The sequence below is a fragment of the Gossypium hirsutum genome, chromosome A02 (assembly GCF_007990345.1).
Source record: "Gossypium hirsutum isolate 1008001.06 chromosome A02, Gossypium_hirsutum_v2.1, whole genome shotgun sequence".
In the NCBI taxonomy this organism is placed as follows: Eukaryota; Viridiplantae; Streptophyta; class Magnoliopsida; order Malvales; family Malvaceae; genus Gossypium; species Gossypium hirsutum.
In genome coordinates, this window is record NC_053425.1 from 61,114,310 (window position 1) to 61,126,069 (window position 11,760).

The following is an 11,760-nucleotide window of genomic DNA, read 5'->3' on the forward strand; positions in this document are numbered from 1 at the left end:
ACTTTCACATTCATCACATCAGCCATTAGGCCCTATCACATATATATACACTTTCACATTCATCACATCGGCCATTAGGCCTTATCTCATATATATACACTTTCACATTCATCACATCGGCCATTAGGCCCTATCACATATATACACTTTCACATTCATCACATCGGCCATTAGGCCCTATCACATATATATACACTTTCACATTCATCACATCGGCCATTAGGCCTTATCTCATATATATACACTTTCACATTCATCACATCGGCCATTAGGCCCTATCACATATATACACTTTCACATTCATCACATCGGCCATTAGGCCCTATCACGTATATACACTTTCACATTCATCACATCGGCCATTAGGCCTTACTATCATTTCATATTCGAATACTCATAAACTTACAATATCACGATTTAGAATTCAAGTATGGGTTTAATCAATAGCTTATGAGCAACTAAAACAAGTTTATCAAGGTTCACAACATAATCTCAAATTCAGCACAAGCTGTTTTTCCTGAGCAATAGTCACTAAATTATTTATAACTGGAGCTACAAAACTCCAAATCACTTTCCGTTAATTTTTCCTGAATATAGACTCGTATATCTTCCATCCATAAAATTTCCAGAATTTTATGTTTGGCCAATCAATACCAGATTTTTCTTAAAGTTTCCCCTGTTTCACTGTTTGACTAATCTGACCACTCTTCATTACGAATCAAATTTCTCATTTTACAGAATTCAAAATGTGTTGTATTTGATTTCATTTGAAACTAGACTTATTAAGCTTTAATTTCATGTCTCATTCAGCCTCTAATTCAAGTCCATAAATTTATGGTGATTTTCTAAAGTCACGTTACTGCTGCTGTCCGAAGCAGACTATTTCAAATTACCCTTAAATTCCCAAGCTCAAACACTTAAGAACTTACCATTTGAGCTTAGAACATATCATGGCCACATCTTATCTTATTAAATCAACTCATCATGCCCTATTATAATTGAATTTACTCAACGTTTAAACACTTAAAACTTACCTCGGATATACTTGGACGGTTGCGGAAAGGCTACTCAATTACTTTCTCTTTTCCCCTATCCAACTTCGACCCTCTTTGCTCTTGAGCTTAATATAAAACAAATAGATTTATTTAATTACTTAACCAATATCATTTACTATTTAATCACTTATCAAATAGGCAATTTAATTTAATACATGTATATCATATAGTTAAGCTACAAATGACCTTAATAACTAGTTATTTAAACACCATATATATATTCCCTACTCATGCACAACCGAACACATTATTAGGCTACAATCAACAATTGCATTTATTCCTAAATAATAGACTAAAACCATCATGTCATTTATTCATTTATCTGCAGCAATTACATAACACAGATTCATATACGTATAATATCCTACTTATTATAAATTGAATTTATCACCAAATTAACCCAATTCTGCTACCTAAATATTTGACCAATACTTTCAATTAATATACCATTTGAAGACCGACACAAAAGTCAGATGCATTAATCAAAATGTCATAGTCCAACTAAGTCTACAATTATTCAATACTACAATTATAGCATTATCATATAAATAAACCCATAATGACCTAATATACTTTCTTGTCGAACCACAATTAAGGCACAAACTAATCATTTCAATGTAAGATACAATCACATACATTGTCATTGCATCCATTTCATAATAATTAGTACCCACTCGAATATATATATATTTTTGCATTTTAGCAAAAACACATTCCCAACTAAAGCATTACTCAAACCGATTCATTTACCCAAGTATCTCATGCACTTACACAACAAACAAAATTTTCAAATTGAGCTAATTACATGACCGATTATACCTCATAACTACCATCATTATCAAACCATTTCCAACACATTTAACACTTTGAAAGACACCCAATCAACCCATAACCGAATGCATCATTTCAAACCAATAACAAATATTAATTCATGGGCTATGAAAGGAGCTTAACAATTAACTCAAATTCACATAAATTATCAAGAAATAAAAACAAACATACCTCCAATTAGAAACACCAAGGCCGAATATCCAAGAACCTTTTGTTTTACTTGTTCTTTAAATTTCGGCAGAATGAAAGAAGAATGGATGAAAACTTTGTTTTTCTCACCTATTTTCTTTTATTAATCATATAATTCCTCTTATAATATCATTAAATATTATAATACTAACATGGAACCATATAATATTCATTAGGTTATTATTTTATAATACAAAATACATATTTTATTTATCAACATTCATCATTGTCGTCCACTAAGTTAATAGTGGTCCATTTGACATGCAAGTCCTCCTTGTAATATACCATGCATTATTCAGCCCTCTAAATTCTTCCTATCACATTTTTTTTTAAATTCGGCACCTCCCTCTAAACATACACTAATCTCAACCTTCAAGTTAACAATAATTTATCACTCTTCATATCCTAATATACCATCCCTTTTTATGGCATAAAGAAAGAAAAGAAATATTTACCAAGAGTTTCAAACTACTTGGCCAAAAATCAAACAAAGAAATTTTTCCTCTTCCTCACCTCAAGTTACGGCAATGATGGAGTGAGGATGAACCAACTTTGGTTTCTCCTCCCACTCACCCAATATTTTATTAATCTTTATTCATCATTTCATTTTTGTAATATTAATTATTAGCAAAATAATTATTTTATACATAAATCCATAACATGGCCGGCCACTAACAAAAATTTTGACTAATTGACATGCAAGTACATTTTTTTAACCTCATGCACAATTAGATCCTTTTATAATTACCTATCCTATTTCACAAAAGTCTCACCTAAGTCCCTTCTTCAAAATTTCACATACTAATGACAAAATTAATGCATGAAACTTTCACACATTCATATTCACATAAAATAAACATAGAATATGATGGTTAATTATTTTTATGACTCGGTTTTGTGGTCCCGAAACCACTTTCCAACTAGGGTCAAATTAGGGATGTCACAACTCTCCCCCCCTTTAGGGATTTTCGTCCCCGAAAATTTCTACCGATGCATAGTTTAGGATAACGTCTTCTTATTGAATTATATCCATATAAACATTAGCTCATCGATAGCAATTGTAATTCATTACTGATTTCGCATCGGTCTATAAAATCATTTTCTTATCTTAAAACAAATGCATAAACATTTCTACAAGTATGCACACATATCTCATTTTCTTAATTTCATAAGCAATAATCACTTAATTTAATTCACAAATGCATTTCAAACACATATTAAGCACACATTAACATGTATAATTCACATCATCAACCCACATATTGTATACCGGCATGGGATTTATTTTAGCACCTAACCCATATATCCAAAATTATCAGCATTCATCACAAATTCTTACAGACTTTCAAATGTAGAACTTAATCGAAATAATTTCTTGAATACGATTAACAACAAAAACAAAAAAAATAGGGGTCATTTAGCAATAGCACATATGACTTCATATACCATGCATTCCATAGACTAAATTCGTAACACATTTATAACATGAATTCATTTCTTAACAACATATCCACCATCTTTTTACTTTCATCTGATTTTCTCGTACCTTCCGTACATACCTGTATCACTTATTCTGATCTTACTTAATTTATCATCTTAAATATACCTGTTGAATCATTCGAAATCATTACGGATACTCATTAAGCACATATAGCTCTTACAATGCCATATCCTAGATATGGTCTTACATATTCTCACATATCGAGCCGATGCCATGTCCCAGACATGGTCTTACACACTATCTCAAATCAATGCCTTCGTCCCAGACGAGGTCTTACATGAATTCCACTTCACACACTTAGTGCCCACTGACCGATCTCGCACTCATAGTGCTCGGTTAAAGGAATTCGCACACACACAGTGCCTCTAATCATTTACACACATAGTGCTCTTATTCATTCGTTATTACAGATTGAAATGACTTAACCAAGTCTATAAACATCATGTATGTACACTTCTAAACATATCATCTCATTTAAATTTGAATTCGTATAGTAACGAACACTTAAACTTTGCTCAAATTACCGGCACGAAGCCTACTAGGCACGAAGGCCCGAATACACTTCACCAGCATGATTGCTCTTCGGGACCTAGCCCGGATATAACACCAGCACAAATGCTCTTCGGGGTTTAGCACGGATATATCACTAGCACGAATGCTCTTCGGAACTTAGTCCGGATACATCACTAGCACGAATGCTCTTCGGAACTTAGTCCGGACATCATTCGAATAACCATGCACAATTAACAATCAATCATGACACATTCGTATTTCATTTTCATTAGCAAAACTCAAACACAAGACACTTATCACTCTTGCAATTTCGGCTCAATAGCCACACACAAAGAGCATGATTTTGATTTGCTTAAAACATGATCTAATCAAATCATAATTTAAGCTCTATTACTCAAGAACTTACCCCTTTCCGCTGTCCGAAATCGACTCAGTAAGGTCGCACCCTTAATATAAATAATTGATAGAAAAATATATATATATAGTGGGTTCGCACACATAGTGCTTAATAATCAACCACGCACACTTAGTGCCATGTACTTTAAACTCGCACACTTAGTGCCATGCATTTCAAGCCCGCACACTTAGTGCCAATCTCACAACCGTGAACACTTATTGCCCGCACACTTAGTGCTGAAAACCAACCACTCTATACGCTTCACTGCCTTTTTACATTCGACAATTTCGTCTCTACATACATATACACATATAGCAATACACATTAGTATATCATTTACATTACTTGAATATAAACACAACATTCTTATCGACCATTCAACTTCCAGTTCCATAGCCACATACAAAAATCACATTTATAGTCATAACACTCCTTCAAAATTGCATCACTTATACCCTTATAATTTAATCCAAATCGAAATTCAAATACGAGTACATGATACGTACCTGATCAACTTAATAATTTAGGCATATCTAAATGAAGTTATATCGCAAATTCTCATAGTCAGAAGCTTGCTACAGCTCGATCGGGATCAAGATTCATTACAATACAGCAAACACATTTTAATAGCCAAAAATCATCACACTATCATTTTATCACTTTATGGCATGTATAAATAGACTCACGCGTGCTACGTTAGTCCTAGAATCGACTAAACCGTAGCTCTGATACCAATAAAATTGTAACACCCCGTACCCGAGACCGTTGCCGGAGTCGGACATGAGGGGTTCACAAACTAAATTCGCTTACTATCGCAATCCATTTTAAAATTTTCCAGGCAGTTGGCTAACTGCGACACTGTCACCTTAAAAATCATATCTTGAGTTTCACAACTCGAAAATCAGTTTCAAAATTTTTCCCTGAAACTAGACTCATATGCCCATCTACAAATTTTTTTCTAGAATTTTTGGTCGGGCCAACTAGTACAGTTTATTAGTCAAAGTCTCCCATGTTACAGGGATCGACTACACTGACCTTTGCACATTACGACTTGGATATCTCCCTGCACAGAGCTTCAATACTGATTCCGTTTGTTTCTATAGAAACTAGACTCAGAGAGGAATCTATACATATATGGCATGACTCCTAATTATTTCTGGTTAATTTATAATGAATTTCCAAAGTTGGAATAGGGAATCCAGAAACCGTTCTGGCCCTGTCTCACGAGAACCTGAATATCTCTTAACATACTGTCCATATGATCGTTTCGTTACTTTCCTATGAAAATAGATTCATCAAGGTTCGTTTACATAATTTATTCACTATTTAATTCCAATCCTACTATTTTTAGTGATTTTCCAAATCTACATCACTGCTGCTGCCAGCATCTGCCTTTAAGGTAGACTTTACCTATTTCATAGTTTCCATGTTTCAACTAGCCCTTTTAGCATAAATAGCACAAATTATGATAGCGATTAACCATTCCATACCAAATGATTATAACATTATGCTCAAACATATATAAGCCATTTTCGCATGGCTATACACATTAACCAAAATATTCTTCCGCCACTAGTCTATTTTATACATGCCATAAGATAATCCAAAACATAGCAGTACCAAACAGTGGATAGTGATAGTGTGACTAGTTGCTGACGATCCCCGAGCCTGTAGCTTCGCAATGAGATCTATAAAACAGAGGAAACAGAGTAAACGGAGTAAGCATTACAATGCTTAGTAAGTTTTAAGCAGTGTCAACAGATAACAATCAAATTATAACATAGTTGTTCGTATTTTTATTTCACTCTTCCTTCGGGCATACCATCCCTTTACCGAATATGCACATTTCATCATATACAATGGGCAGATAAACTTTCACATAAAAGTGAGCTCATGTGATATAGATATATCGTATGATTTCACATAACCTCTCACACTGATCCGATGTCACATAATCATAGGAATAGTCTCATAGATTGCTCTCGTATGCATCACATAACTACCTTATGATTTAGTGCAAATCAAGCTCACATATAAACTTGGAGTACATACCTGTTTAACCTTTCGCATTGAATATATTTATAAGCAATTCTTATTACGAAGTCTTACCCGGACATAATCTCCACACGAAGTTATCGGGTCTTACCCGGACAAAATCCCCACACGTAGTCATCGGGTCTTTAGAGCTCGGATATAGTACGAGCACGAAGCTTAAGGACATTAATCAGTGATGATATTCTCGCATAAAGCCTGCGGGGTTTTAACCCGGATATAGTATTGACACAAATGCCCTTCGGGACTTATCACATTTATAGACTTTCACATCCATCACGTTGGCCACTCAGCCCTGTCACATATATATACACTTCCACATTCATCACATCGGCCATTAGGCCTTATCACATATATACACTTTCACGTTCATCACATCGGCCATTAGGCCTTATCACGTATATACACTTTCACATTCATCACATCGGCCATTAGGCCTTATCACATATATACACACTTTCACATTCATCACATCGGCCATTAGGCCCTATCACATATATATACACTTTCACATTCATCACATCGGCCATTAGGCCTTATCTCATATATATACACTTTCACATTCATCACATCGGCCATTAGGCCCTATCACATATATACACTTTCACATTCATCACATCGGCCATTAGGCCCTATCACGTATATACACTTTCACATGCATCACATCGGCCATTAGGCCTTACTATCATTTCATATTCGAATACTCATAAACTTACAATATCACGATTTAGAATTCAAGTATGGGTTTAATCAATAGCTTATGAGCAACTAAAACAAGTTTATCAAGGTTCACAACATAATCTCAAATTCAGCACAAGCTGTTTTTCCTGAGCAATAGTCACTAAATTATTTATAACTGGAGCTACAAAACTCCAAATCACTTTCCGTTAATTTTTCCTGAATATAGACTCGTATATCTTCCATCCATAAAATTTCCAGAATTTTATGTTTGGCCAATCAATACCAGATTTTTCTTAAAGTTTCCCCTGTTTCACTGTTTGACTAATCTGACCACTCTTCATTACGAATCAAATTTCTCATTTTACAGAATTCAAAATGTGTTGTATTTGATTTCATTTGAAACTAGACTTATTAATCTTTAATTTCATGTCTCATTCAGCCTCTAATTCAAGTCCATAAATTTATGGTGATTTTCTAAAGTCACGTTACTGCTGCTGTCCGAAGCAGACTATTTCAAATTACCCTTAAATTCCCAAGCTCAAACACTTAAGAACTTACCATTTGAGCTTAGAACATATTATGGCCACATCTTATCTTATTAAATCAACTCATCATGTCCTATTATAATTGAATTTACTCAACGTTTAAACACTTAAAACTTACCTCGGATATACTTGGACGGTTGCGGAAAGGCTACTCAATTACTTTCTCTTTTCCCCTATCCAACTTCGACCCTCTTTGCTCTTGAGCTTAATATAAAACAAATAGATTTATTTAATTACTTAACCAATATCATTTACTATTTAATCACTTATCAAATAGGCAATTTAATTTAATACATGTATATCATATAGTTAAGCTACAAATGACCTTAATAACTAGTTATTTAAACACCATATATATATTCCCTACTCATGCACAACCGAACACATTATTAGGCTACAATCAACAATTGCATTTATTCCTAAATAATAGACTAAAACCATCATGTCATTTATTCATTTATCTGCAGCAATTACATAACACAGATTCATATACGTATAATATCCTACTTATTATAAATTGAATTTATCACCAAATTAACCCAATTCTGCTACCTAAATATTTGACCAATACTTTCAATTAATATACCATTTGAAGACCGACACAAAAGTCAGATGCATTAATCAAAATGTCATAGTCCAACTAAGTCTACAATTATTCAATACTACAATTATAGCATTATCATATAAATAAACCCATAATGACCTAATATACTTTCTTGTCGAACCACAATTAAGGCACAAACTAATCATTTCAATGTAAGATACAATCACATACATTGTCATTGCATCCATTTCATAATAATTAGTACCCACTCGAATATATATATATTTTTGCATTTTAGCAAAAACACATTCCCAACTAAAGCATTACTCAAACCGATTCATTTACCCAAGTATCTCATGCACTTACACAACAAACAAAATTTTCAAATTGAGCTAATTACATGACCGATTATACCTCATAACTACCATCATTATCAAACCATTTCCAACACATTTAACACTTTGAAAGACACCCAATCAACCCATAACCGAATGCATCATTTCAAACCAATAACAAATATTAATTCATGGGCTATGAAAGGAGCTTAACAATTAACTCAAATTCACATAAATTATCAAGAAATAAAAACAAACATACCTCCAATTAGAAACACCAAGGCCGAATATCCAAGAACCTTTTGTTTTACTTGTTCTTTAAATTTCGGCAGAATGAAAGAAGAATGGATGAAAACTTTGTTTTTCTCACCTATTTTCTTTTATTAATCATATAATTCCTCTTATAATATCATTAAATATTATAATACTAACATGGAACCATATAATATTCATTAGGTTATTATTTTATAATACAAAATACATATTTTATTTATCAACATTCATCATTGTCGTCCACTAAGTTAATAGTGGTCCATTTGACATGCAAGTCCTCCTTGTAATATACCATGCATTATTCAGCCCTCTAAATTCTTCCTATCACATTTTTTTTTAAATTCGGCACCTCCCTCTGAACATACAGTAATCTCAACCTTCAAGTTAACAATAATTTATCACTCTTCATATCCTAATATACCATCCCTTTTTATGGCATAAAGAAAGAAAAGAAATATTTACCAAGAGTTTCAAACTACTTGGCCAAAAATCAAACAAAGAAATTTTTCCTCTTCCTCACCTCAAGTTACGGCAATGATGGAGTGAGGATGAACCAACTTTGGTTTCTCCTCCCACTCACCCAATATTTTATTAATCTTTATTCATCATTTCATTTTTGTAATATTAATTATTAGCAAAATAATTATTTTATACATAAATCCATAACATGGCCGGCCACTAACAAAAATTTTGACTAATTGACATGCAAGTACATTTTTTTAACCTCATGCACAATTAGATCCTTTTATAATTACCTATCCTATTTCACAAAAGTCTCACCTAAGTCCCTTCTTCAAAATTTCACATACTAATGACAAAATTAATGCATGAAACTTTCACACATTCATATTCACATAAAATAAACATAGAATATGACGGTTAATTATTTTTATGACTCGGTTTTGTGGTCCCGAAACCACTTTCCAACTAGGGTCAAATTAGGGATGTCACAAAGCATATTGATGCTTTTGTCTTGGCTTAGAAAATTTGGCCAAGGGGGGGAAAATTAGCTAATGTTGAGTTTGATTCATGATTCCATACATATGTGACTTTAATGTCTAATGTATAAATATGGGCTAAGTGACTTGTGTTCCTCTTTTCGATGCTCAAATGATTAAATCAATTTATTTGTTTAATTAAGCTCAAGAGCAAAGGGGAACTAAATCCGATAAAGGGAAGGAAAAAGTGGTCGAATAGCCATCGGAATCGTTCGACAACATCCGAGGTAAGTTCTTGAGTAAGAGAGCTTAAATTAAGATTTGATTAGATCATGTTTTAAGCAAATCAAAATCATGCTCTTTGTGTGTGGCTATTGAGCCGAAATTACAAGAATGATAAGTGTCTTGTGTTCGAGTTTTGCTAACGAAAATGAAATACGAATGTGCCATGATTTATTGTTAAATGTGCATGGTTATTTGAATGATGTCCGGGCTAAGTCCCGAAGGCTTTGTGCTAAGTGACCATATCCGGACTAAGATCCGAAGGCATTTGTGCGAGATATTAAATCCGGACTAAGATCCGAAGGCATTTGTGCGAGTTACTAAATCCGGGTTAAGTCCCGAAGGCATTTGTGCGAATTACTATAACCGGGCTATGTCCCGAAGGCATTTGAACGAGGAACTATATCCGGTTAAATTCCGAAGGTACGTGATTTGGGAATGAATGATCTTGCTGTAAAAATTTCAGTTAATACTCTAGAAACATCCCAACATTGAGGTATGTTTCGTATGTGCTTGAATTTAGTTGAGCCCTTACAAATAAGTATTCGCTCAGTTGATAAACGAGCTACCGGCCTTTGGCTAAGTTGATCTTTTGTGTATGTACATAAGGGTTGGTAATGTGAAGCAAGTATGATATCGAAAATTTGGTCATATGAAATTATCCGTTTAGCTATATGAATGCTATACTTTTGTTGTGCTGGAATTCCTTGCTCAAAACTTACTAAGCATAAATTGCTTACTCCGTTTCATTGCTCCTCTGTTTTATAGACTTGGTTCTCCAGCTATCGGACTCGGGATCTTGAAGTCAAAGTCGCCCACACTATCAAAGCCCCCCCTTTTGGTACAATTTTGGTTGAACTTCGAAATGGCATGTATAGGACTACCCGTTTGTTGTGGGTCGTGGACCCTTTGGACTTGTATAATTTTGGATAGCCATGCGAAAATGGCTTATATGTGTTTGAGTATAATGTTATAATCATTTGGTGTGGATATGCTTGACAAGGATTAGCCATGGGAATGGTTAATCACTATCATAAATTGTGCTATTTATGCAAAAAGGGCTAGTTGAATCATGGAAACCATGAAATAGGTAAAGTCTACCTTAAAGGCAGATGCTGACAGCAGCAGTGATGTAGATTTGGAAAATCACTAAAAATAGTAGGAATGGAATTAAATAGTGAATAAATTATTTAAACGAACCTTGATGAATCTATTTTCATAGGAAAGTAACGAAACAATCATACAGACAGTATGTTAAGAGATATTCAGGTTATCGTGAGACAGGGCCAGAACGGTTTCTGGATTTCCTGTTCCGACTTTGGAAATTCATTACAAATTAACCAGAGACAATTAGGAGTCAAGCCATATATGTATAGATTCCTCTCTGAGTCTAGTTTCTATAAAAACAAACGGCATCAGTATTGAAGTCCTGTAAGGGGAGATAACCAAGTCGTAATGCGCAAAGGTCAAGGTAGTCGATCCCTGTAACATGGGAGACTTTGACTAATAAACTGTACTAATTGGCCCAACCAAAAATTCTAGAAAAAAATATGTAGATGGGAATATGAGTCTAGTTTCAGGTAAAATTTACAGAACTGGATTCCGAGTTTCTGAACTCAAGATA